This window comes from Prionailurus viverrinus, chromosome B1, assembly GCF_022837055.1.
Source record: "Prionailurus viverrinus isolate Anna chromosome B1, UM_Priviv_1.0, whole genome shotgun sequence".
In the NCBI taxonomy this organism is placed as follows: domain Eukaryota; kingdom Metazoa; phylum Chordata; class Mammalia; order Carnivora; family Felidae; genus Prionailurus; species Prionailurus viverrinus.
The window spans coordinates 167,762,556-167,789,364 of NC_062564.1; the positions used below are offsets into that span (position 1 = coordinate 167,762,556).

Consider the following 26,809-nt stretch of genomic DNA (forward strand, 5'->3'; position numbering starts at 1 on the left):
GTTTAAGTTAATGCTTTATAATCAGGATGATTAGCACTAAATTAATATTATTAAAACAGTAATAATAGACAATATTAATTGAGTGCTAGGCATTATGTCAATTAAGTATTATTGGATTTGATGCTTATGATGACTTTATGACTCTAAGAATATTTCCTGCTGTTCATTTGAGGTAGAACCCACTCTTATAGAAACACAGCATAAATTTACATTAATTTTTTACCAGATTGTTTTTTTTTTCCCCAAACTATGTTTTCAGCTTATATCCTTGATAGCTAGGTTTTGCTATACCTAGTTTGGACGAGAACAAACATAGTGTACAAAATGATGCTTATTTTGCATGATGTGCCAGCTTACTTTTTCTTTGGTCATCTTCTTATTTGTGGGTTGGATGGGCTGGGGCAGACAGGATTGTTTATTGTTCCTGAAGCAGCCAAGTCCTAAGAGAGTGACTGTTGTCTAGAAGAGGGAAGGGGTTCATCCCAAAGTCAAGGCAGCCCCCATTAGTTCTTTATAAGAATGTGACAAAAGTGTAAACATTAACCAAAGATTAAAAGAAGCAAAAGAATGCAATCAAAATAAGAAATGCAAAAACACATGACCCCATTTCTTTTCACTTCTTTCAGGGTAAAATGCAAGAGGAAGGGAGCTATTATAAACTCAGAAGAATTTCCATATGCTCATAATAATACCAACACCAGAGATCCTCTTGTGGGAACTCAGAAATTTATCTTATTTGATTTTTGGCTCAGTTTGTACACATCAACATTTTCCAAGATGTAGTGTATATATATATATATATATATATATATATATATATATATATATTGGCCCATGTTGTCTTCTTTCATCAACCCCCAACTCCTTGGTCCTTATCCCAAACACTAGAAAATATCAAGTAGAGACAGAGTGGATACTACTTCTGCCTCTCTGCCTTAGCAGCATATGCCTATTATGTCCATATTCATCTTATAGGCTAGTAGGATGTGGTACGTTATCTACAGAAAGCAAGTCAGGGCAAATCTTCAACAATCAATTTGAGAGTTGTAAATCATAAAATCATAGACTGTTAGAACTGAAAGATCATCGGATCCAATCTAATCATTGTAATTTACTTTACAGAGGTAAAAATATAGTCCAAGAATGGTAAAACTGACTTTGTTGTTCAAGGATGCAAAGTTAGTGTCAGTTTCATTGATAATATACTTGTTCTTTTACATTCTGTATGTAGGGGAATATATTTTATTTTGTATCCCTAAAATAAGATTTAATTTTTTTATTGATACACTGCAGCATTTCACATTGTGTATGAAGGGTTTAAGATCTTTTAAATTTACCATTATATTCTATATCAGTATAATTATCCATATTAAGCTGTAGTATTTAGCATTAAGAAAAAAATTATTTTCTATTGGCTTCCTTGAAATGAGCAGTTTGCTTCCTGTTGCTAAGGAAACAGATTTTTGCATAAAATGTAATGTAACATTGATGTCACAGTAAACCAATAAAGTGGAAAGCTTTAAAGTCTGTCAACATCTTGAGAATAAGCAGTTTGCTCTAATCAAAATGAATTCAAAATTATTCTGAGCATGTGCAAATGCAGTATTTTAGAAACACATTTCTGCTGGTAAGGACTTGTTTTGTTTATCTACTTTATTCAAAATCAACATAAAGTATTTTAATATGTGCTTATACTATATACAATTTATATTTTTATAATGACAAATTACTATAAGTATAATTAAAAGATTATTTTAACAAAGCAGTAGTAATTATGCTTAAAAACAGAAAAGATAATTTAAAAATCAAGAGAATTTTCATTCACTTGAATGAATGGTCTTAGTATTATCTTTTTTGAAAAAAAGAAAACTGAACAATACGACATCCTTTATTTCTCAAGTTTTCTTAATAAAATAAAAGATAGTGCAGATATGGAGAGCAGACTATCTTAGGTCAACAGCAAGGAGCATTTTTTTCTAATTATAGCTCAATTAAGGAAAAATAAAATTTATAGTTTATAGGAAACACTACATTTTTATTAACAATACTTATAAACCACTAAAATGTTACTTTTTTGGCATTTTCAAGAAGTAGCAACATGGTAACAGCTGACTAATCCTTTAATTTTAAATAAAATTTTGTGTATGTCATGAAATGAACTAGCCTCTTTAAGATGTAGTTCACTTACTTACTGGCTTAGAGGTTTAGTTGAGTGTCTGGTTATATGCATGAACCCTTTAAAGGGGGCAGAGAACACCTTCCTTTCAAGGGACCTGAAATGGTAGCACAGTGTCCATGGTCCTGCATGGTAGGGTTAAAAGAGCTTCAGGTACCACACAGATCCCTGCTATGCTGGATCCCCTGCGATTAAAACAGGGTCATTGCCTAGATTCTATGGGGACAGAAAACTAGAAATTGGGCTGCATTGGTGGGAGGCTTGAAGAAAATTGGGTTTTGGTTGTTTGTGCAGGAAGTCTACAGTGAAGCCTACACATTTTTTTTCCAAACTCGGGAAAATCTGGTGTCTCATCATAACATTAACAGTTTTGGAAATCAGGAAACCTGAATTTAAAGTTGTATATTTTGATATATTCAATCCTGTTTTGTATTGAAGTTTTTGGTTTATATGCCTGATTCGTGGGGCCACTACAGATTTGATTTATAACTTTCTATGGCCTTTGTCACATTCAGTGCTAGATGAGTGTTGGGAAGTACTCCTTTCTGTCCTGTTTGCAATCTAGTGTTTTAGAGACAATGCAATGATCTGTACATTTCAGCATGCTTGCAGCGTATAATATCCTATATGTCTCAGTATCACAGTCATTACATTTGTGTTGGAAAAATGAGGGAGTTGTTTAACTTTATTTGGGTTGTATCAACAATTCTCTTAACATAGCTTTTATACTTGAGGTAAGAGGGGTGTGTGTGTGTGTTTGTGTGTGTGTGTGTGTGTGTGTGTGTGTGTGTGTATGTGTGTGTGTGTTGATGCAAATGCTTTCATCCTTGTATAATTATTACATTATAAACTTAAATAAAAGGGCTGCTCAAGTCAATTATGCACTTAAAAATTGCTATCAGAGCTGTAGGATATTTGTTAAAAATGTGTGTTCAGTGACACTGTACATATACAATACATTTAAGAAAAATCAAATTATATTTCTCAAACAACAGACCTACTGTTAGAACCACAAGGTAACAAAATAACACATACCACTTCCGCAGCTCTCCTGGAGTTATTTTACAAAACTTTCTCTATGTGATTTTCTCCCCAAATAATCATTATTTCTGAAGTGCTAGTGAATATATTAAGGAGCCCTAGAACATGCCTTAAAATAAAGAAACCTTTTTTTTTTTAATTACTTTAGCATTTGGGTACTTGTGGGTTTAGGATCATAAAATAAATAGACTTGGTTGCAAAGTAAATCTCTGTGCTCACCCACTGCCCTGGTAGCTTGACTTCAGCTTTGTCTGAGACGGTGCTGGAGTAATCTCAATTTTTTTCAAGGTTTATTTATTTTTCAGACAGAGAGACAGAGTGACAGAACATGAGGGGGGGAGGGGCAGAAAGAGAGAGAGACACAGAATTTGAAGCAGGCTCCAGGCTCTGAGCTGTCAGCACTGAGTCAGCCGCAGGGCTCAAACCCAGGAACCATAGGATCATGACCTGAGCCGAAGTGGGATATTTAACCTACTGAGCCACCCAAGAGCCCCTGGAGTGACCCCTCTTTGTCTGTGCTGCCCTTCACGTTCTCCACGGGATCTTTCGTGGCATCACTCTGCCTTTCCCTCTTCCTATAGACCAAGTCCCAATAGAAATTACCAGGCTCAGAAGCTGAAGAAAATACACTCTCATCATGTAGGCTGTCTCTTACTTACTAACCACATGATCTTGGACATGCCAACAAATATCCCCAAACTTCCATTTTCTCAATTGTAAAATAAAGATTAAAAAGAAAGAAACCCACCTGTTGATAAATTATGTACGTAAATCCTGAGGCAGAATGTTTGACATAGAATTAAATGCAGGGAAAGATAGCTATGGTGATGATGATAATGCTCGATGCATAGAAAGAGAAAAAGGCCCCTAGATACATCACAGGGTTGTGAAATCCTGTCATTAATACCTGTGTGAAGGATTCTCTTGAGAAAAATACATTACTAAAAAAGATTAAGATAAAATTATTCTACATTGATTTTAGACCTGACTTTTCTTTCCCATTCTAAAGAAGAAAAGATATTGAATAATGCTACACAGGTTATCAGAGATAAGAAAGTCAACAAGCTTTTAATTAAGTTATTCCAATTATGGGATCAGTGCCCCAGGGTTCAGATATTTTATCTTTACCAAGCAGCTAAGAACCATTTCCACTTAGTGCCATGCTACCACCCTCTTACTTGTTCCACAGTAATGCTGGTAAGTCTTTTGCTTTAAGGATGTGTGTTAAAATATTTGTTACCTTAATGATCCCTGAATTATAGAAATTTTAGTAGTGGACAGTGTTTTGGGGTAGGGGGGCTTCTGGAAGGAAAGAATAAGAAAAATTCTTTCAAATGTTTTCAAATTCAAAAGAAGAGGTTTCTGTACTGTAGAGTTCTGCCTTTTAGTGTGCCATTCATTGTACTAATAAAACTTTTATATACTTGCATAGCAAGCTTGTTAAAAATCAAATCACTTTGAGTGAGTATTGATAACAAAGAAGAGAAAAAAAGAAAAGGAGATAATATAGCTAAAACTGACATTAGTATTCACAAACACTAGTAAAATCTAATAAAGATGAAAAATATATCATGGCCAAGTAACCCACAGACACAGTACGCATTGCTTTGGTGACAAACTATTCTTTTCATTCTAGGCCCATAAATACAAAGTAAAAATCTCTACAGGACAAATTTTATTTACATATTTTCCATGTGCTAAAATTGACATTTGAATTTTAAACCATTTTAAAGACTACTGGAATTCATTTTTATTTGCTCTCTGAAAATATTTTCTTTTTCCCTTATATTAGATTTTGAAGGCTGTTTCCATAGAAACCCCTTCATCAAGCAAGAGCTTGAACTTTTTTTTTAAAGAACACAAAATGGGCTTGACCATCTCTTTTCCTGTAGAGATATAAACAACCTAAAATAGCAAACAAAACAATTTTACATGTAAGCTGACATTTACAGTGTAACCCCTGTGGTCAGTAGGGAGAAAGTGCATGGAATTGTTCTTTGATGGTTTGTCTCTATAATTCTTAGAGTACAGGCTGCTGTGACAATGTTCCTTTTTTCTTTCTTCTCTTTCCTTCCCTTCTTTCCTGTATTAGTGTCCTATGGCTGCTGTAATAAATGACTACACACTTGGTGGCTTATAACAGAGAAAATTTATGTTCTCTTAAAGTTCTAGAGGACAGAAGTCTTTTTTTTCCAATATATGGAATTTATTGTCAAATTGGTTATCATACAACATCGAGTGCTCATCCCAAAAGGTGCCCTCTTCAATGCCCATCACCCACCCTCCCCTCCCTCCCACCCTCCATCAACCCTCAGTTTGTTCTCAGTTTTTAAGAGTCTCTTATGCTTTGGCTCTCTCCCACTCTAACCTCTTTTTTTTTCCTTCCCCTCCCCCATGGGTTTCTGTTAAGTTTCTCAGGATCCACATAAGAGTGAAAACATATGGTATCTGTCTTTCTCTGTATGGCTTATTTCACTTAGCATCACACTCTCCAGTTCCATCCACGTTGCTACAAAGGGCCATATCGCATTCTTTCTCATTGCCACATAGTACTCCATTGTGTATATAAACCACAATTTCTTTATCCATTCATCAGTTGATGGACATTTAGGCTCTTTCCATAATTTGGCTATTGTTGAGAGTGCTGCTATAATTCTTAAAACAGTTTCACTGGGCTAAAGTCAAGGTAAAGGCAGGGCTGGTTCCTTTTGTAGGCTACAGGGAAGAATTCCTTTCCTTGGCTGTTTTAGCATCTGGTAGCAGCCTGTTCCTTGACTGGTGACCTACTTCTTGCATTATTCCAACCACTGGATTCTGTTGCCATTTCTTCTATCATCTCTGCTCTTCTCACTCCCTCTTATTAGAACCCTTGTGATTACATCCCATCTACTTAGATAATCCAGGATGACCTTCCCATCTCAAAATCCTTAATCTTATTACACCAGCAAAGACCTTTTTGCCATAGAAGGTAACATTCATGGTTGTGGGTTTATTTAGCCTCCAATACTTTCTTTCTTTCTGTTTTCTGTATTTCAGGTTATTGTTTGTACAAAAGCAAACAAAAATAATAATAGCATAGTTTGTAGGTTTAGGTAATGAAGAAAGACAAATAAAACTTCTCACCAGCAAAGTTTCAGCTCAAGTAGGGTTTGAAGACAACTGAGATGGTACTTGGTTGCCTGTGTCAACAAAAATACCAGATAACTTGCTCAGTACATTTTCAGAGATGATGATGACAAATTTTTATGTTTGCATAATGCCTTAAATATTTGCATAGAATTTCATGCAATACAGCAATGAGGCTAATAGGATTATGAAGTTTTCCTCATTGGGAAATTAAGGTCCTGAGAGGCTAAGTGCCTGTAGAAGCTTACAACCTTGGAACTACCACTAAGGTTGTGATCAAAGCACTGTCCTGCCTCCTTGCTCGGTGACTTTATCACTGTGTTTAGAGTCTCAGGCTTGGAAGAGTATAGGTTATTTCTTCTTGTACCTTCTTATGAAAGGTACATTGTGTGAATAAATATAACAATGAAGGCTTTAGAAATATATGCCTTATTTTTCTTTAGGAATCTAAGCCATTACCAATGTTTAGATTTGCACCATATGACAAATTTCTTTTTACTCTGAAGAGCCTGGTTTTTTGTCTGCCTTCTTTGTATATTAAAAAAAATAAAAACCTTATTGTTAAATATTTGGAAAAAATATATAAATGTATAAAAATGAAACACTTATGATCCCACGAGAAAAACAACTGTTTTTCTTTATTCTTAGCATGATTACTTCATGTCTTCTTCTATGCAATTTTTCACAAATGTGTTTTTTTTTCAAAACTGAGAGTGCATTGTAACCTTTTTTTTTCTGTGTAATTACAATCATGAACTAGTTATAAAGGTTTCCTTATTATTGTATGCTATTATTATGCTAGAAATTATTTTGTCTTTGGTATATACATTGGATTGTTTTTAGAATTTAAAACTAAAGGCAAAATTGCACACTTAAATATGATTAGAGCTAAGATTCTATATTCAAAGTGCTAATCACTAACCATTAGAATCTTTCTAGCAGTTATCTGCAAATGCCCAATTCCTTGGCATTTTGTCAATATTGGATATACAATTTTCAATGTTTTCCAACAAATAATCCACAGTGTTATTCCTTTGTTGTTATAATTTGCTCTTATATTTAGTTAACAGTAGGATGAACTTTCTTCTTTTGCCATTTTATATCATTATGAATTGTTTGTTTACTTCCTTTGCAGGTATGTCTTTTTGTTGAATTTTAAAATTAATGTAAATGCTTATTAATCCTATTAAAACTCTACTGCTTGGTATATAGAAATATTAAATTATGAGTTTTAATATCACCAGTTAAAAGCTCCTATTTTATATTTAAGAAAAGAAAAAAGTACACTCACCTTTAATTGGCTAAGTTTTTAAGCTGCCAAGTGTCAATAATTATATGTTTATTTTTAAAAATATGTTTACTGTTTTATATTGTTTTTTGTCAGACAATTAATACTAAGTGTTCAATAACACTGTGTATGATTATATGAGAAAAGAAATGTGTTGATACAAATTATAGGCCATATGGATTATTCTTACATGAATAAAATATGGGTTTTGTTTGTTTGTTATTTATTTATTTTTGAGAGAGCGAGGGAGTTAGAGAAAGTGCACACAAGCAGAAAAGGGGTAGAGAGAGAGGAAGAGGGAGAGTTTTCCATGCAGACATTGTGTTGTCAGGTAGGAGCCCAACATGGGGCTTGATCCCACCTTGAGGTCGCAACCTGAGACAAAACCAAGAGCCTGACACTTAACCAACTGAGCCACCTAGGTGCCCCTCAACTATGGTATTCTTCCAAAGTCTTTGTGTACTCAACGGTTTTGTTACCTCTAGAATAGGTATCTCCTATCTCCATTCTCTTTTTTTTTTTTATGAAATTTATTGACAAATTGGTTTCCATACAACACCCAATGCTCATCCCAAAAGGTGCCCTCCTCAATACCCATCACCCACCCTCCCCTCCCTCCCACCCCCCATCAACCCTCAGTTTGTTCTCAGTTTTTAACAGTCTCTTATGCTTTGGCTCTCTCCCATTCTAACCTCTTTTTTTTTTTCCTTCCCCTCCCCCATGGGTTCCTGTTAAGTTTCTCAGGATCCACATAAGAGTGAAACCATATGGTATCTGTCTTTCTCTGTATGGCTTATTTCACTTAGCATCACACTCTCCAGTTCCATCCACGTTGCTACAAAAGGCCATATTTCATTTTTTCTCATTGCCACGTAATATTCCATTGTGTATATAAACCACAATTTCTTTATCCATTCATCAGTTGATGGACATTTAGGCTCTTTCCATAATTTGGCTATTGTTGAGAGTGCTGCTATGAACATTGGGGTACAAGTGCCCCTATGCATCAGTACTCCTGTATCCCTTGGATAAATTCCTAGCAGTGCTATTGCTGGGTCATAGGGTAGGTCTATTTTTAATTTTCTGAGGAACCTCCACACTGCTTTCCAGAGCGGCTGCACCAATTTGCATTCCCACCAACAGTGCAAGAGGGTTCCCGTTTCTCCACATCCTCTCCAGCATCTATAGTCTCCTGATTTGTTCATTTTGGCCACTCTGACTGGCGTGAGGTGATACCTGAGTGTGGTTTTGATTTGTATTTCCCTGATAAGGAGCGACGCTGAACATCTTTTCATGTGCCTGTTGGCCATCCGGATGTCTTCTTTAGAGAAGTGTCTATTCATGTTTTCTGCCCATTTCTTCACTGGGTTATTTGTTTTTCGGGTGTGGAGTTTGGTGAGCTCTTTATAGATTTTGGATACTAGCCCTTTGTCCGATATGTCATTTGCGAATATCTTTTCCCATTCCGTTGGTTGCCTTTTAGTTTTGTTGGTTGTTTCCTTTGCTGTGCAGAAGCTTTTTATCTTCATAAGGTCCCAGTAATTCACTTTTGCTTTTAATTCCCTTGCCTTTGGGGATGTGTCGAGTAAGAGATTGCTACGGCTGAGGTCAGAGAGGTCTTTTCCTGCTTTCTCCTCTAAGGTTTTGATGGTTTCCTGTCTCACATTTAGGTCCTTTATCCATTTTGAGTTTATTTTTGTGAATGGTGTGAGAAAGTGGTCTAGTTTCAACCTTCTGCATGTTGCTGTCCAGTTCTCCCAGCACCATTTGTTAAAGAGGCTGTCTTTTTTCCATTGGATGTTCTTTCCTGCTTTGTCAAAGATGAGTTGGCCATACGTTTGTGGGTCTAGTTCTGGGGTTTCTATTCTATTCCATTGGTCTATGTGTCTGTTTTGGTGCCAATACCATGCTGTCTTGATGATGACAGCTTTGTAGTAGAGGCTAAAGTCTGGGATTGTGATGCCTCCTGCTTTGGTCTTCTTCTTCAAAATTCCTTTGGCTATTCGGGGCCTTTTGTGGTTCCATATGAATTTTAGGATTGCTTGTTCTAGTTTCGAGAAGAATGCTGGTGCAATTTTGATTGGGATTGCATTGTATGTGTAGATAGCTTTGGGTAGTATTGACATTTTGACAATATTTATTTTTCCAATCCATGAGCAGGGAATGTCTTTCCATTTCTTTAAATCTTCTTCAATTTCCTTCATAAGCTTTCTATAGTTTTCAGCATACAGATCCTTTACATCTTTGGTTAGATTTATTCCTAGGTATTTTATGCTTCTTGGTGCAATTGTGAATGGGATCAGTTTCTTTATTTGTCTTTCTGCTGCTTCATTGTTAGTGTATAAGAATGCAACTGATTTCTGTACATTGATTTTGTATCCTGCAACTTTGCTGAATTCATGTATCAGTTCTAGCAGACTTTTGGTGGAGTCTATCGGATTTTCCATGTATAATATCATGTCATCTGCAAAAAGCGAAAGCTTGACTTCATCTTTGCCAATTTTGATGCCTTTGATTTCCTTTTGTTGTCTGATTGCTGATGCTAGAACTTCCAGCACTATGTTAAACAGCAGTGGTGAGAGTGGGCATCCTTGTCGTGTTCCTGATCTCAGGGAAAAAGCTCTCAGTTTTTCCCCGTTGAGGATGATGTTAGCTGTGGGCTTTTCATAAATGGCTTTTATGATCTTTAAGTATGTTCCTTCTATCCCGACTTTCTCAAGGGTTTTTATTAAGAAAGGGTGCTGGATTTTGTCAAAGGCCTTTTCTGCATCGATTGAGAGGATCATATGGTTCTTCTCTTTTTTTTTGTTAATGTGATGTATCACATTGATTGATTTGCGAATGTTGAACCAGCCCTGCATCCCAGGAATGAATCCCACTTGATCATGGTGAATAATTCTTTTTATATGCCGTTGAATTCGATTTGCTAGTATCTTATTGAGAATTTTTGCATCCATATTCATCAGGGATATTGGCCTGGAGTTCTCTTTTTTTACTGGGTCTCTGTCTGGTTTAGGAATCAAAGTAATACTGGCTTCATAGAATGAGTCTGGAAGTTTTCCTTCCCTTTCTATTTCTTGGAATAGCTTGAGAAGGATAGGTATTATCTCTGCTTTAAACGTCTGGTAGAACTCCCCTGGGAAGCCATCTGGTCCTGGACTCTTATTTGTTGGGAGATTTTTGATAACCGATTCAATGTCTTCGCTTGTTATGGGTCTGTTCAAGCTTTCTATTTCCTCCTGATTGAGTTTTGGAAGAGTGTGGGTGTTCAGGAATTTGTCCATTTCTTCCAGGTTGTCCAATTTGTTGGCATATAATTTTTCATAGTATTCCCTGATAATTGTTTGTATCTCTGAGGGATTGGTTGTAATCATTCCATTTTCATTCATGATTTTATCTATTTGGGTCATCTCCCTTTTCTTTTTGAGAAGCCTGGCTAGAGGTTTGTCAATTTTGTTTATTTTTTCAAAAAACCAACTCTTGGTTTCATTGATCTGCTCTACAGTTTTTTTAGATTCTATATTGTTTATTTCTGCTCTGATCTTTATTATTTCTCTTCTTCTGCTGGGTTTAGGCTGCCTTTGCTGTTCTGCTTCTAGTTCCTTTAGGTGTGCTGTTAGATTTTGTATTTGGGATTTTTCTTGTTTCTTGAGATAGGCCTGGATTGCAATGTATTTTCCTCTCAGGACTGCCTTTGCTGCGTCCCAAAGCGTTTGGATTGTTGTATTTTCATTTTCGTTTGTTTCCATATATTTTTTAATTTCTTCTCTAATTGCCTGGTTGACCCACTCATGCGTTAGTAGGGTGTTCTTTAACCTCCATGCTTTTGGAGGTTTTCCAGACTTTTTTCTGTGGTTGATTCCAAGCTTCATAGCATTGTGGTCTGAAAGTAAGCATGGTATAATTTCAATTCTTGTAAACTTATGAAGGGCTGTTTTGTGACCCAGTATATGATCTATCTTGGAGAATGTTCCATGTGCACTCGAGAAGAAAGTATATTCTGTTGCTTTGGGATGCAGAGTTCTAAATATATCTGTCAAGTCCATCTGATCCAATGTCTCATTCAGGGCCCTTGTTTCTTTATTGACCGTGTGTCTAGATGATCTATCCATTTCTGTAAGTGGGGTGTTAAAGTCCCCTGCAATTACCACATTCTTGTCAATAAGGTTGTTTATGTTTATGAGTAATTGTTTTATTAATCAATCTTTTTTTTAATGTTTATTTATTTATTTTGAGACAGAGAGTCTGGGGGAGGGTCACAGAGAGAGAGAGAGAGAAAGAGAGAGAGAGAGAGAGAGAGAGAGAGAGAGAGAATCCCAAGCAGGCTCTGTACTGTCAGCACAGAGCCTAATGCTGGGCTCAGACCCGCAAACTGTGATACCATGACCCAAGCCAAAATCGAGAGACTGACACTCAACCAACTGAGCCACACAGAAGCCCCTTTTCTTTTTAATCATTCTTGAACCTATTCCAATTAGATTTTTTCAGCCAGCCCCACCACACAACACATACTCTCTGAATTCCACATTGCTATGTGAGCTTGATGGATGACCTAGGTCTTGAGGTTACAGGACTGACTGAAGACACCTAAGAAGTTAAGCTTATAGTTTGAGGTAACCAATAAAGGCACATATGGAAATAAGGTCCCTTTGTAGATCTGGAGACTGTAAATACAACATCCCAGTGGTGACACTTTTGTGCCCTGAGGAAGTAATGTCATTATTCAATTTTCAACTAAAATGTCACTTTTTTTTTTGCTTTGTATGTATATGTTTATGTGAGGATATATACAGGGGAAAACATTTGTATAATCAATATATTCATCCACTTAAAAACTGAATTTTAGAAAACAATTTAGAATTATTTTTAATCCTTCAATTACAGATATATTTTTAAGTGATAAATCATTAGATTTCAAAATAGTATCTCAAGGTATTCTCATATAATTATCTTTTTATTAACTTGTTTTATTTTCTATTTTTTTAAAATTTATATCCAAATTAGTAAACATAAAGTGCAACAATGATTTCAGAAATAGATTCCTTAGTGCCCCTTACCCATTTAGCCCATCCACCCTCCCACAGCCCCTCTAGTAATCCCCACTTTGTTCTCCATATTTATGAATCTCTTCTGATTTGTCTCCCTCCCTGTTTTTATATTATTTTTGTTTCACTTCCCTTATGTTCATCTGTTTTGTCTCTTAAAGTCCTCATATGAGTGAAGTTATATGATTTTTGTCTTTCTTTCACTAATTTCACTTAGCATAACAGCCTCCAGTTCCAGCCACATAGTTGCAAATGGCAAGATTTCATTCTTTTTGATTGCCAAGTAATACTCCATTGTATATATATACCACTTCTTCTTTATCCATTCATCCATTGATACACAATTGGCCTTTTTCCATACTTTGGCTATTGTTGATAGTGCTGCTATAAACATGGGGGTGCATGTGTCCCTTTGAAACAGCACACCTGTATCCCTTGGATAAATGCATACTAGTGCAATTGCTGGGTTATAGGGTAGTTCTATTTTTAGTTTTTTGAGGAACCTCCATACTGTTTTCCAGAGTGGCTGCACCAGCTTGCATTCCCACCAACAATGCAAAAGTGATCCTCTTTCTCTGCATCCTCGCCAACATCTGTTATTGTCTGAGTTGTTAATGTTAGCCATTCTGACAGGTGTCAGGGGTATCTCATTGTAGTTTTGATTTGTATTTCCCTGATGATGAGTGATGTGGAGCATTTTTTCATGTGTCAGTTGACAATCTGGATATCTTCTTTTTTTTTTTTAATTTTTTTAAATGTTTATTTATTTATTTTACAGAGAGACAGAGCATGAGCGGGGAGGGGCAGAAAGAGGGGGAGACACAGAATCTGAAGCAGGCTTCAGGCTCTGAGCTGTCAACACAGAGCCCGACGTGGGGCTCAAACTCACAGACCATGAGATCATGACCTGAGCCGAAGTTGGACGCTCAACCGACTGAGCTACCCAGGTGCCCCGGATATCTTCTTGGAGAAGTGTCTATTCATGCCTTTTGCCCATTTCTTCACTGGATTATTTTTTTTTTGGGTGTTAAGTTTGATAAGTTCTTTAGAGATTTTGGATACTAACCCTTTATCTGATATGTCGTTTGCAAATATCTTCTCCCATTATATCATGTGACTTTTAGTTTTGCTGATTGTTTCCTTCGCTGTGCAAAGCTTTTTATTTTGATGCGGTACTAGTAGTTCATTTTTGCTTTTGTTTCCCTTGCCTCCAGAGAAGTGTTGAGTAAGAAGTTGCTGAGGCCAAAATCAAAAGGTTTTTGCCTGTTTTCTTCTTGAGGATTTTGATGGCTTCCTGTCTTAACACTGATGTCTTTCATCCATTTTGAGTTTATTTTTGTGTGGGGTGTAAGAAAGTGGATCAGGTTCATTTTTCTGCATGTCGCTGTCCAGTTTCCCAACACCAGTTGCTGAAGAGGCTGTCTTTATTCCATTGGATATTCTTTCCTACTTTGCCAAAGATTAGTTGGCCATGTGTTTGTGGGTCCATTTCTGGGTTCTCTATTCTGTTCCATTGATCTGATTGTCTGTTCTTGTGCCAGTACCATACTGTCTTGATGATTATAGCTTTGTAGTATAGCTTGAAGTCCAGGATTGTGATGCCTCCTGCTTTGTTTGTTTTTTTTTTTTCAAGATCACTTTAGCTATTGGGGGTATTTTCTGATTCCATACAAATTTTAGGATTATTTGTTCTAGCTCTGTGAAGAATGCTGGTGTTATTTTGATAGGGATTGCATTGAATATGTAGATTGCTTTGGGTGGTATCAACATTTTAACAATATTTGTTCTTCCTATCCAGGAGCATAGAATCTTTTTTCCATTTTTTTGTGTCTTCTTCAACTTCTTTCATAAGTTTTCTATAGTTCTCAGTGTATAGATTTTTCACCTCTTTGGTTATATTTATTCTTAAGTATTTTATGGTTTTTGGTGCAACTTCAAATGGGATCAATTCCTTGATTTGTCTTTCTGCCGCTTCATTGTTAGTGTACAGGAATGCAACCAATTTCTGTGCATTGATTTTATATCCTGCAACTTTGCTGAATTCATGAGTCCTAGCAGTTTTTTGGTGGAATCTTTTGTGTTTTCCATATAAAGTATCATGTCTTCTGTGAAGAGTGAAATTTTGACTTCCTCCTGGCTGATTTGGATGCCTTTTATTTCTATGTGTTGTCTGATTGCAAAGGCTAAGACTTCCAATACTATGTTGAATAACAGTGGTGAGAGTGGACATCCCTGTCTTGTTCCTGACCTTAGGGGGAAAGCTCTAAGTTTTTTCCCCATTGAGGATGATATTAGCATTGTGTCATTCATATATGGCTTTTATGATCTCTAGTTATGCTCCTTCTATCCTTACTTTCTTGAGAGTTTTTATCAAGGAAGGATGCTGTATTTTGTCAAATGCTTTCTCTGCATCTATTGAGAGGATCATATGGTTCTTGACCTTTCTTTTATTGATGTGATGAATCACGTTAATTGTTTTGTGGATATTGAACCAGCCCTGCATCCTAGGTATAAATCCCACTTTGTCGTGGTGAATAATTTTTTAAATGTATTGTTGGATCTGGTTGGCTAATATCTTGTTGAGGATTCTTGCATCCATGTTCATCAGGGAAATTGGTCTATAGTTCTCCTTTTTAGTGGGGTCTCTGTCTGGTTTTGGAATCAAGGTACTGCTGGTTTCAGAGAAATATTTTGGAAGTTTTCCTTCCATTTCTATTTTTTGGAACAGCTTCAAGAGAATAGGTGTTAACTGTGCCTTAAAAATTTGGTAGAATTCCCCTGGAAAGCCATCTGGCCCTGGACTCTTGTTTTGTGGCAGATTTTTGATTACTAATTCGATTTCTTCACTAGTTATGGGTCTGTTCAAATTTTCTATTTCTTCCTGTTTCAGTTTTGGTAGTGTATATGTTTCTAGGAATTTGTCCATTTCTTCCAGATTTCCCATTTTATTGGCATATAATTGCTTATAACATTCTCTTATTATTGTTTCTATTTCTGCTGTGTTTGTTATGATCTCTCCTCTTTCATTCTTGATTTTATTTACTTGGGTTCTTTCCTTTTTCTTTTTGATCAAACTGGCTAGTGGTTTATCAATTTTGTGAATTCTTTCAAAGAACCAGCTTCTGGTTTTATTGATCTTTTCTAGTGTTGTTTTTTTTGTTTGTTTGTTTTTTGTTTCTATAGCATTGGTTTCTGCTCTAATCTTTATTATTTCCTGTCTTCTGCTGGTTTTGGGTTTCATTTGCTGTTCTTTTTCCAGCTCCTTAAGGGATAAGGTTAGGTTGTGTATCTGAGATCTTTCTTCCTTCTTTAGGAAGGCCTGGATTGCTATATACTTTCCTCTTATGCTTTTGCTGCATCCCTGTGGTTTGGGGTTGTGGTGTTATCATTTTCATTGGCTTCCATATACTTTTTAATTTCCTCTTTAACTTCTTGGTTAGCCCATTCATTCTTTAGTAGGATGTTCTTCAGTCTCCAAGTATTTGTTACCTTTCCAAATTTTTTCTTGTGGTTGATTTTGAGTTTCAAATATTGTTGTGGTCTGAAAACATGCACAGTATGATTTTGATCTTTTTGTACTTACTTAGGGCTGATTTGTGTCCCAGTATGTGGTCTATTCTGGATAACGTTCCATGTGCACTGGAGAAGAGTGTATATTCCACTGACTTAGGATGAAATGTTCTGAATATATCTGTTAAGTCTATATGGTCCAGTATGTCATTCAAAGCCATTGTTTCCTTGTTGATTTTTTGATCAGATGATCTGTCCATTGCTGTGAGTGGGGTGTTGAAGTATCCTATTATTATGGTATTACTATCGATGGGTTTCTTTATGTTTGTGATTAAATGATTTCTATATTTGGGTGTCTCACATTTGGCACATAAATGCTTAAAATTGTTAGGTCTCTTTGGTGGATAGACCCCTTGATTATGATACAATGCTCCTCTGCATTTCTTGATACAGTCTTTATTTTAAAGTCTAGATTGTGTGATATTAGTATGATTACTCCAGCTTTCTTTTGTTGACCATTAGCAAGATAGATGGTTCTCCATCCCCTTATTTTCAATCTGAAGGTGTCTTTATGTCTGAAGTGGGTCTCTTGTAAACAAACAGCATATAGATGGATCTTATTTTCTTATCCATTCTGTTACCCTATGTCTTTTGATTGGAGATTGATTCCATTGACATTTAGAGTGATTACTGAAAGATATGAATTTATTGCCATTATGATGCTTGTAGAGTTGGAGTTTCTGGGGGTGTTATCTGGTCCTTTCTAATCTTTGTTGCTTTTGGAATATATATATATATATATAAAACATATATTATATATACATTATTATATAATATATATAACATATATTATATCTATTATATATACATTATATATATAACATATATATTATATCTATTAATGTATATATAATATATATATATAAATATATAATATATATATATATTGTTTTTTTCCATCTTTTCTCCCCTGGGAGAGTCCCCCTTAAAAGTTCTTGCAGGGCTGGTTTAGTGGTCACAAACACCTTTAATTTTCATTTGTCTGGGAAACTTTTTATCTCTCTATTTTGAATGACAGCCTTGCTGGATAAAGAATTCTTGGCTGCGTATTTTTCTGATTCAGCACATTGAATATATCCTGCCAGTCCTTTCTGGCCTGCCAAGTTTCGGTAGATAGGTCTGCTGCAAACTTGATCTGACTTCCCTTGTAGGTTAGGGACTTTTTTCCCCTGCTGCTTTCATGATTCATTCCTTGCCTGAGTATTTTCTGAATTTGATATGATTTGCCTTGTTGATGGTTGGTTTTTGTTGAATCTAATGGGGGTCCTCTGTGCTTCCTGGATTTTGATGTCTGTGTCTTTCCCCAGGTTAGGAAAATTTTCCGCTATGATTTCCTCACATAACCCTTCGACCCCTATTTCTCTTTTCCTCTTCTGGGACCCATAAGATTCTGATGTTGTTCCTTTTTAACGAGTCACTGATTTCTCTAATTCTTAAATCATGCTCTTTTGCCTTCCTCTCCCTCTTTTTTTCTGCTTCATTATTCTGTATAAGTTTGTCCTCTATATCACTGATTCTCTGTTCTGCCTCATCCATCCTTGTCATTGTGGCATCCATCCGTGATTGCAGCTCAGTTATAGCATTTTTTATTTCATCCTGACTAGTTTTTCCTTCTTTTATCTCTGCAGAAAGGTAGCCTAATCTATTTTCGACTCCAGCAAGTTTTCTTATTATCGTGATTCTAAATTCTTGTTCAGACATCTTGCTTGTATCTGTGTTGGTTGAATCCCTGGCTCTCGTTTGTTCGTGCTCTTTCTTTTGGGGTGAATTCCTTCATTTTTTCATTTTTAAGGGAGAAAAGGAAGTAATGAGGTAGAAAAATTAAAATTCAGAAAATTAAAATTAAAAAAATAGTAAAAGTAAAAAATTAAAAACACACACATACACACAAATTCTAATAAATGATACTAGATCCTAGGTGTGTTTTGGTCTGGGTGTTGACAGTCGTTTGACAGATTAGAGAAAAACTGGAGGTGGGGGGAAAGGAAATCATTTGAGAATTGAAAAAGTGAATACGCTGATGTAGGCTAAAATGAAATGATGGGAGTAAAATTGTATTTGAAAAAAATTAGACAAAAGTAAAGAATACAGTAGAAAAAAATAAAGAAACATATTTTTAAGTAACATTGAAAATAAAAATGAATTTTTTTCTCTTTCTGTATTCAAGAAAAGAAAGAAATGAAAAAGAGAAAAAGAAAAAAAAGAAATTGAAAATTTGAAAAAGTGAATACACTGTAGTGGACTAAAATAAATGATGGATAAAATAGAATTGGAAAAATTTATATAAAAGCAAAAAATATAGTAACAATATATTTTTATAAGAAATTGAGGGTAAAAATGAAGTTATTCTCTTTCTGCATTCGAGAAAAAGAAAAAAAACAAAAAAGAGACAAAGAAAAAGAAAGAAAATCGTTTAAAAGTTTGAAAAGGGGAATACACTGAAGTAGACTAAAATAGAATGGTGGAAGTAAGATAGAATTTGAAAAAAATTTACACTAAAGTAAAAAATATAGTAAAAAAATTAAAGAAAAATGTTTTTAATAAAAATTGAAAATAACAATGAATTTTTTCTCTTTATGTATTCAAGAAAAAGAATAGTGCAAAAGAGAAAATAAAGAAAATTGAATAGATGGACTTGCTAACAGATTGTAATAGGACTGAAATTACTTCGTTTTCCCCTAGAAGTGAGACTATGTAGCACTTTATAGTCCATAAACTAACTAGGCGGTGAGATTTGTGTTCTCGAAGAACGAGTTTGGCACAGTTGGGTGGGGCTCAGTGTAACAGCTCCATTCTCCCTAGATGGCCCTGTTAGCCAACTGACATGGAGTGTTGTGTTTGTAGGTGCATATGGTCATGCGCGGGAGTAGTGAAAATGACGTCACCCAGCAACCCAGTCTCTTCATCCCCAGTCAGCAATCATGCACCTGTCCTCTGTCTTCAGCTTTCATCCACTCCCGCTTCTTCACTGTCTGTGACCAATCCCTAGGCAGTGCCTCTTTCCTGAGTTTTGTCTCAGATGCAGCTGTTTTCCCTGGCCCCTTACTTCTGAAGGACTGTAGCTTTGACCTGTTCCACTCCTCTGTGGAAAGTTCTTACTGAGCAATGGCCAGATGCTGGCTGCCCCCAGGAATGCTTGCAGGACCCTGCTGCTGCCAGTGCCCCGAGACTATGGCTAGGTGCCAGCCCACCACAGAAAAAGTTCACAAGATAGTGTAGCAGCAGCTTTTCAGGGATTATGGAAAATCAGAACACACATCTGACACCAGGCTTCACCCTTAAGGACCTTGTTTCAGCACCAGCGAATGTGGGCAGTTTTCTGGGGTCTTCTGGGACCAGGTGGCTTCAACATTCTCCACCAAATGTCCTTCCAGCAGTGGAACCGCTTTTCCCCATGTGGCCCAAGAATCTCCCGGACCCCACTCTATTCCTGGGGATTCACCCTTCCCACCAGAGAGCACTGCCAGGTATGGAGCTGTGGAGTTGCAGCCTTTGCGCTCCCCTTGTTTACAGTCTTACTGGAATCTAAACACTCTCCTTTGTCCTTTGTCCTTTCTCCCTTTTTAGTTTAGTCCCTGTGGCTGTTTCCAATTTTGCACTTTCTCTCCAGCTGCTTTTGGGGAGGGGTGCTTTTCCCGTATTCTCTCCCTCCCCTGCCCCCAGTCTCTGTGCTCTCTCCCCCTGCAAAAGCGGCTCTGTGCCTGCCGCTGGCTTCTCTCTCCCCAAGTTCTCCTCTCTGCGCCACTTACCTGCTGAATTCTGTGGTTCAGGTTGTGCAGATTATTGTGTTAATCCTCCAATCAGTTTTCTAGGTGTGTAGGATGGTTTAGTGTTGGTCTGGCTATATTTCATGGACACGAGACACACAAAAAACTTCCATGCTCTTCTGAAATCTTGGTTCCTACCCCTAAAATGTCATTTTTTTAAGAGAGGCCTCTCTAATGCCCCTGACAAAGTCATATCCTATCTCTATTCTTTCTCATAGTACCTTCTTCACAGGGCATCAACATTTTAATTACAGTTCACGTAAAATTTTATTCATTGTTTGACCCACCCACAAATATATCTAACTTATGGAAGGCTAAAAATATGTTTGCTGTGTAAATAGAGGATAATTTTGAGATGCCTAGTTCAGTTTAATTATAACCTCATTGATTTTTTATTGACACATTTTTCTTTTTAAAAAACTTTTTTTAATGTTCACTTATTTCTGAGACAGAGAAGAGAGACAGAGCATGAGTTGGGGAGGGACAGATAGAGAGGGAGACACAGAATCCGAAGCAGGCTCCAGGCTCAGAGCTGTCAGCAAAGAGCCCAATGCGGGGCTCGAAGTCAGAAACCATGAGATCATGACCTGAGCTGAAGTTGGTTGCTCAACTGACTGAGCCACCCAGACGACCCTATTAACATACTTTTCTAAAACAATTAAGGATTCCTGTCCAGTGCATGGAATCCATAATACATTTATTATTTAACAAAGGACTTAGCAAGTCATTATATAAATTTCCTAATAACATTATTAATAACTCAATAAAATTTATTTCACTCTCAATACTGTTTCATGAAAATGTTGAATATGAAAAAAAATATATTTTAACTCATTCTATATTGAAAACAATTATAAAAGAAGACATGAATAGATACACAAAGAAATAACTTGTAGACCAGGGGATGCATCTAATATAAGACAAACTCAGTCTTATTTAATGAGGACAATTATTACTCAATATAATAAAAAATATGATTGTTGGGTTGCTTTTTAGAAGACTTTATTTCCTTTTCTTATTATAAATTCTGTAGTTCTCACTGGTCAAAAAGATGTGTGAGATATATATATATATATATATATATATATATATATATTTTTTTTTTTTTTTTTTTTTTACAATGGAATATTACTCAGTGACCAAAAATAATGAAATCTTGTCATTTGCAACAATGTGGATGGAACTAGAGTATATTATGCTAAGTTAAATAAGTCAGAGAAAGACAAATATCATAAGACTTCACTTATATGTTGAATTTAAGACATGAAACAGATGAACATAAGGGAAGGAAAGCAAAAATAATATAAAAACAGGGAGGGAGACAAACCATTAAAGACTCTTAAATACAGAGAACAAACTGAGGGTTGCTGGAGGGGTTTGGGGTGATGGGATGGGGTTAATGGGCAAGGGGCATTAAGAAGAACACTTGTTAGGATGAGCACTGGGTGTTACATGTAAGTAATGAATCACTAAATTCTATTCCTAAAATCATTATAACACTATATGTTAGCTAATTTGCATGTAAATTTTTTTTAAAAAGATGTGTTTAGGGGCGCCTGGGTGGCGCAGTCGGTTAAACGTCTGACTTCAACCAGGTCACGATCTCGCGGTCTGTGAGTTCCAGCCCCGCGTCGGGCTCTGGGCTGATGGCTCAGAGCCTGGAGCCTGTTTCTGATTCTGTGTCTCCCTCTCTCTCTGCCCCACCCCCGTTCATGCTCTATCTCTCTCTGTCCCAAAAATAAATAAACGTTGAAAAAAAAATTAAGAAAAAAAAAGATGTGTTTATTATATATAGTTATTTTACTTTTAATGTTTTACAGGAAACTGGCATAAGGAATAGCAGGAAAAAAAGACTTAAATTTTAATGTGACATGCTTGGACGTCATTTGATATTACACCTCAAAATATTAACTATTACCTATTACCTCTACCTTAGTATGTGAAAAACCATGAAAATTTTAGGTAAAATTTTAGGTTGCTGAAGCTTTCAATAGATTGATTTGAGAAGAATTAAAGTGTTCATTTAATGAGCTTAAGCAGTATAACAGAGTTGTGAGTAATACAGATTTGTAAGATGTACTTTGATTCAACTCTTGGCTCTGACCTATAGTGCCTTTGTGAAGGAAAATGAAATATACCCTGTAAATATTAATTTTCTATGAATGAACAGAAAAATTAAATTCCCTTCCAAGAGCTATTTTGATATTGAATGCTAAACTAAATGCTAAACACATGGCCTGGGGCAATGACATATAAAAAATTAGCTTTAAGGAAGCTTCAAGAAACATGATTGGTAACACACCCAAGGCATAAAGAGTTTAGTGGGGCATATTTTTCTACCTACTTAATTTTTCTTTTGCTTTGAAAAGACATGAAGACATTTATGGCAATATTAATACTTCATAAATATCACTAAAATCAGGAGTCCATTCACAAAGTAGCAAAGTCTTTATAAATCCTAAGCAGCCATAAGCTGGTGTGTAGAGCCTCTATGAAGAGGCTTATTAATCAGGTTTTCATATCTATCACACACGGATGTCCAAGTTTTCAAGATTTAGAATATGTTAAAAGTCACATAAAATAAGATATCTTCTGACTATAATATTTCTTTATTTCATTAATTCTTTTGATATTTCATGTTATCTAAAGGAAAAGAAGTGATTAATTGCCATTGACAATTGACAGGAATTCAAACATTACTTTGCAGTGTGAGTGAGGAAATCCTACTGCAAAAAGAAATCTGGTTAATCAAATGTTACAAATAGGCTTTATTGTATCCTAATTCCTATCTTTAGACTTTATCTTACCACCGAATTTCTGTAAGTTACATGACTTTTCTATGAATGACCATATACATACTTCCAAGTAGTCTACTGGCAAGTACAAACACATATATAACTTCAAGACTTAACATGAGTAATAATCAAGATTAGCTACACAAAATGATGAAATGAATGCTACCATGGTAGAAATGAATTTTTGCTGACCATAAACTTATAGGAAATATAATCTTTAATGTTTAACAAAGCCTTGAAATATTTCTATATTTCATTAACACTGTTATGTCTAATGTTGCATTTGAATAATTTCCTATTAATATAATGCCTTATAGACTTACCAAATTACTCATACTTTGTCCTTTTGGATAGCAGACTAGATAGTTATGGATAATAATGCTATTATCCAGGGACAGTGGAAAAATGAAAATTTTATAATCAGGTTACCTCAGGTCAAAGTAAGAGAATAAAAAAAATTTATGTTGGTAGTTCATGTCCATTAAATTCTAGATTACTAAGGCACTCTGATAAATTCTCTGTTGAGCAACTTTAGAATTGGGTCTAGAGAATTAAGAAAATTATGTTTGCAAGAATTGAAGAACAATTTAAAATTGTCATTCATCTTTCTGGAGTGTATTTCTTAGGGGAAGCATTCCAAGCTGACGAGTAAATGTGGGTTTGTGCTATCTGATGCTGTGTGAGACTGTGTGAGAGACAAAGCATCTGCAGAGAGCTCTTAATACTTGAGAGTCTATTAGGGAGCATATTGCTTGCAATTTTATTGTTGGTTTAAAATTGCTTGTTTAGATTAGGTCCTCTAAAATAGAATATGTTCACTATTATTGGAAACATAAGACAACATTTGAATTTACATTATCATGCACATATTTAAACATAATTGTAACTTGCAGGAAATCACTAATTATCTTTCAAATTGACTTCTTTTTTATCCCTAAAATTCAATGCAATGAGTAGTGTTCAATGCTTACGTGTTCTGACATGTACTGGTATGAGTGGGCAGTTAAACACAGTGTTAACTCTTAAGGAAATTAATAGGAGATTAACATGTATCATTCATAATATTTGTTCTAGTTTTAGCTATACTTGCACACACATGTATCTAGTCATAATTCACATAAAATGAACATATACTATTATGCTGATAGAGGGTATAATTTCTACCCTTGCTGCTTTGGTCTAAGTTATTTTTAACTTTGCCTTCAATGTCTATGGTATCTTCTATGTATAAATAAGAATGTCTTACATTTTATAAGAATGTACATCTTAATTTCACCATGGACCTCAGACACCTATATAATTAAGGAAACAGTAACTTGAGTGGCTAATGTTCATAATGGAAACATGAAAAAAAAGCAAGCAAAACACTGATTCATGACTTTACCAATTTTCCTTATCAGCTGAATAAATTATATGATGAAATTAATATAGTCAAAATAATCTACATATTATTAAATAAAATATACATTGACTAAGATATTACCAATAGAAGGCACAGAATCTGGTAGAAGAAAAAAAAAGAAAACTTCTTCACCAACAGGATTTAGAAGTAGACATTAACTGAAAATGTTTGGAAAGGGTACCCAGTTAAGATATTTAGTATTCTCTTTTCCGCCCCCTGATTTTCGAGGGTTCTCTCGCAATAAGTACTCAAACTCAGTAAAATATGAAAATAAGAGTGAAATTCATTCACACCACAAACAACTATTCATTTTGCACCAATTATTGTCAGGAACTATTTTGGGCTCTGGGAACACTAAGGTAAAAAAGAAAATTAATGTTTCACAGAGCTGTAATAAGTAGACAATTGTTAACATAGTTCAATGAGTTCTTTGACTGGGATATTTTACATTATATTACTGAGTATTAAAAAGGGAGCCTCACCAACAATCGGGGTCAGTGAAGATACAGTGTGAGAAATGGCATAGTATATGGGACCTGCAGGATGAATAGAGGTTAGCCTGATAAAGAACTTGTGTGGGGTAAGAGGAAGTGTCTGAGTTAAAGGAAACAGTATGTACAGAAATATAGAAAAAAATACTGTCACATTCCCCTCTGATACCTTCTTCAGATTTAAGACATCCGTCTTCTTCCCACTAAGAATTATCTACCATCAAAGTCTCAATTCTGTATCGCTTCCTGGGAATTTCCATCCACCACCCAAATCTGCCTTGCCAGGGTTATACTGTCTCCCAAAGAACTGTTCATTATGAGTTGATGTGGCAATATTAACATCTAACCCTCCTTGCTACAGTTTGAGGGAATCTAAAGAGACATCATAGCTCCAAAGTTTTCTACATTATTGGCTAAGAGCTCAGTTGTCATCACATCGTTGCTTAGGTTTTCTCTCCTTCCAACTTTTGCTGGCCTTAACCCCTTACAGGTATATTCTTCTAGAACACTCCCTAATAAGCCATTGGCACGCAACTCTTCATCTCAGTATCTATTTCCAGAGTACCCAGTCTAAGGGTAGCACAGAAGTGGAAGATAACATGACATCTGAAACGTAACTAACATGGCTATGGTTTGGAGATTTAGGCAGAAGCAAAAAAAATGAAAGTGGAGAAGGAAGCGTGAGTCAGCTTGTCTTGGAAATCTTGTTGAAAAGTTGTTATAAAAGCAATGGAAAGGGGTTGAAGTGTTTTATGTAGAAGAATGACACAGTCACATTGGAATTTCATAAGATTACTCTGGCAGCTGGATGGATAATGGATTAGATGAAGACAAGGGTGAAGGCAAAGAGACTGGTTAAGAAGTTGCAGTAGTATTCATTGCAAGAAGTGACATCTGAACTAATGTGGGGACAATGGGGAAAGAGATAACTGAATGGGTATGAAATCTATTTTGGAGTTAGAATAGACAGAAATTAATGATTGGATGTGTAGGGAGACAAAAATGTAATTTCAAATAAAGCTCATATGTGTGGCATTGTGGTTAAATGATGGTACCATTTATAGAAATAGAGGAGGAGTGGCCTCTGTTATCTTTGTAAGTAAATTTCATTTCACTAAGTTTAATATATGTTTCAGATTATATACATATATACATATTATATACACACAAATATGTATGCAATACCATGTAAAGAGTAAGGGCCTTGATAACATTAGAATGTGAATTTTAATTGATAGGTTTGGGTACGAAAAACCCTAAAGGGAAGGTAAAGGAAAATAATAAAGGGGCAAGCAACTCGAAATTCCTTGGAGGGTATTTGAAGAAAATGCATAGGAAGAATACTGAATTAGACCAGTTTAAAAAATATTTCTTGTATAACATGGAATCTGGGGTATTTAAAACATTGAGGCTATCAACTTTATAATTCTCCTGGCTTTCCCCTAAAATTATTGACTTTTGTGGATGACTGTTGCAGCATCATACATTATACTGGAGTTCAAAGATAATGTCTGGGGAAAGCATAAGATCTACTCCTGTTATTGCTACCCTTTTATTATTAATTTTTAATGAAAAAAAGGCAAGTTCTCTACTCCACAAAAATTCATCTTACAGTCCCTTACCAAGAATTATAATATGTAGCTACCTCTGACTGCAACAGATCAAGTGCTTATCTTTCCCATTTTTAATAATTAAGATTTGCAAAGAGGAAAAGAGGTTGGGAATAGGATGGATTGGATCAATCATCCCAGTGTCTGCCACAGCCTACCCTTTGTATTCCTAATCTTTAAATATTTGCTCTTCCCACATATATCCATTGCATGAAAAACTTTGGCCTAAATACCATTGTATTACTTCATCAAACTTCAGGCCCGGAATCAGTGTTTAGCAATCTAAGAACTAAACAAGTTATTTGTCCAGGACATCTAACATAACAAGATAGAAAACATGGGATTCTTAACTGGATTTTTGCTGAAAGGGCTTTACTTTGACAAAAAATATGCAAAGCCTTTTTCTTATCTGAACTCCAGATAAAGTTGATCCTCTAATATTAGCTTCAGCTTAAATTACAGAATAAGCTGGATTTTGAGGCTTTAAATCCAAAATTA

General features: G+C 35.6%; 1 long non-coding RNA gene across 2 annotated transcripts in view; it reads left to right on the forward strand.

Annotated features, from left to right (window-relative positions):
* The window catches only part of LOC125163302 (uncharacterized), a 266,713-nt gene that overhangs the window by 21,223 nt on the left and 218,681 nt on the right, over window positions 1-26,809 (forward strand). The gene's annotated exons all lie outside the window — the stretch shown is intronic.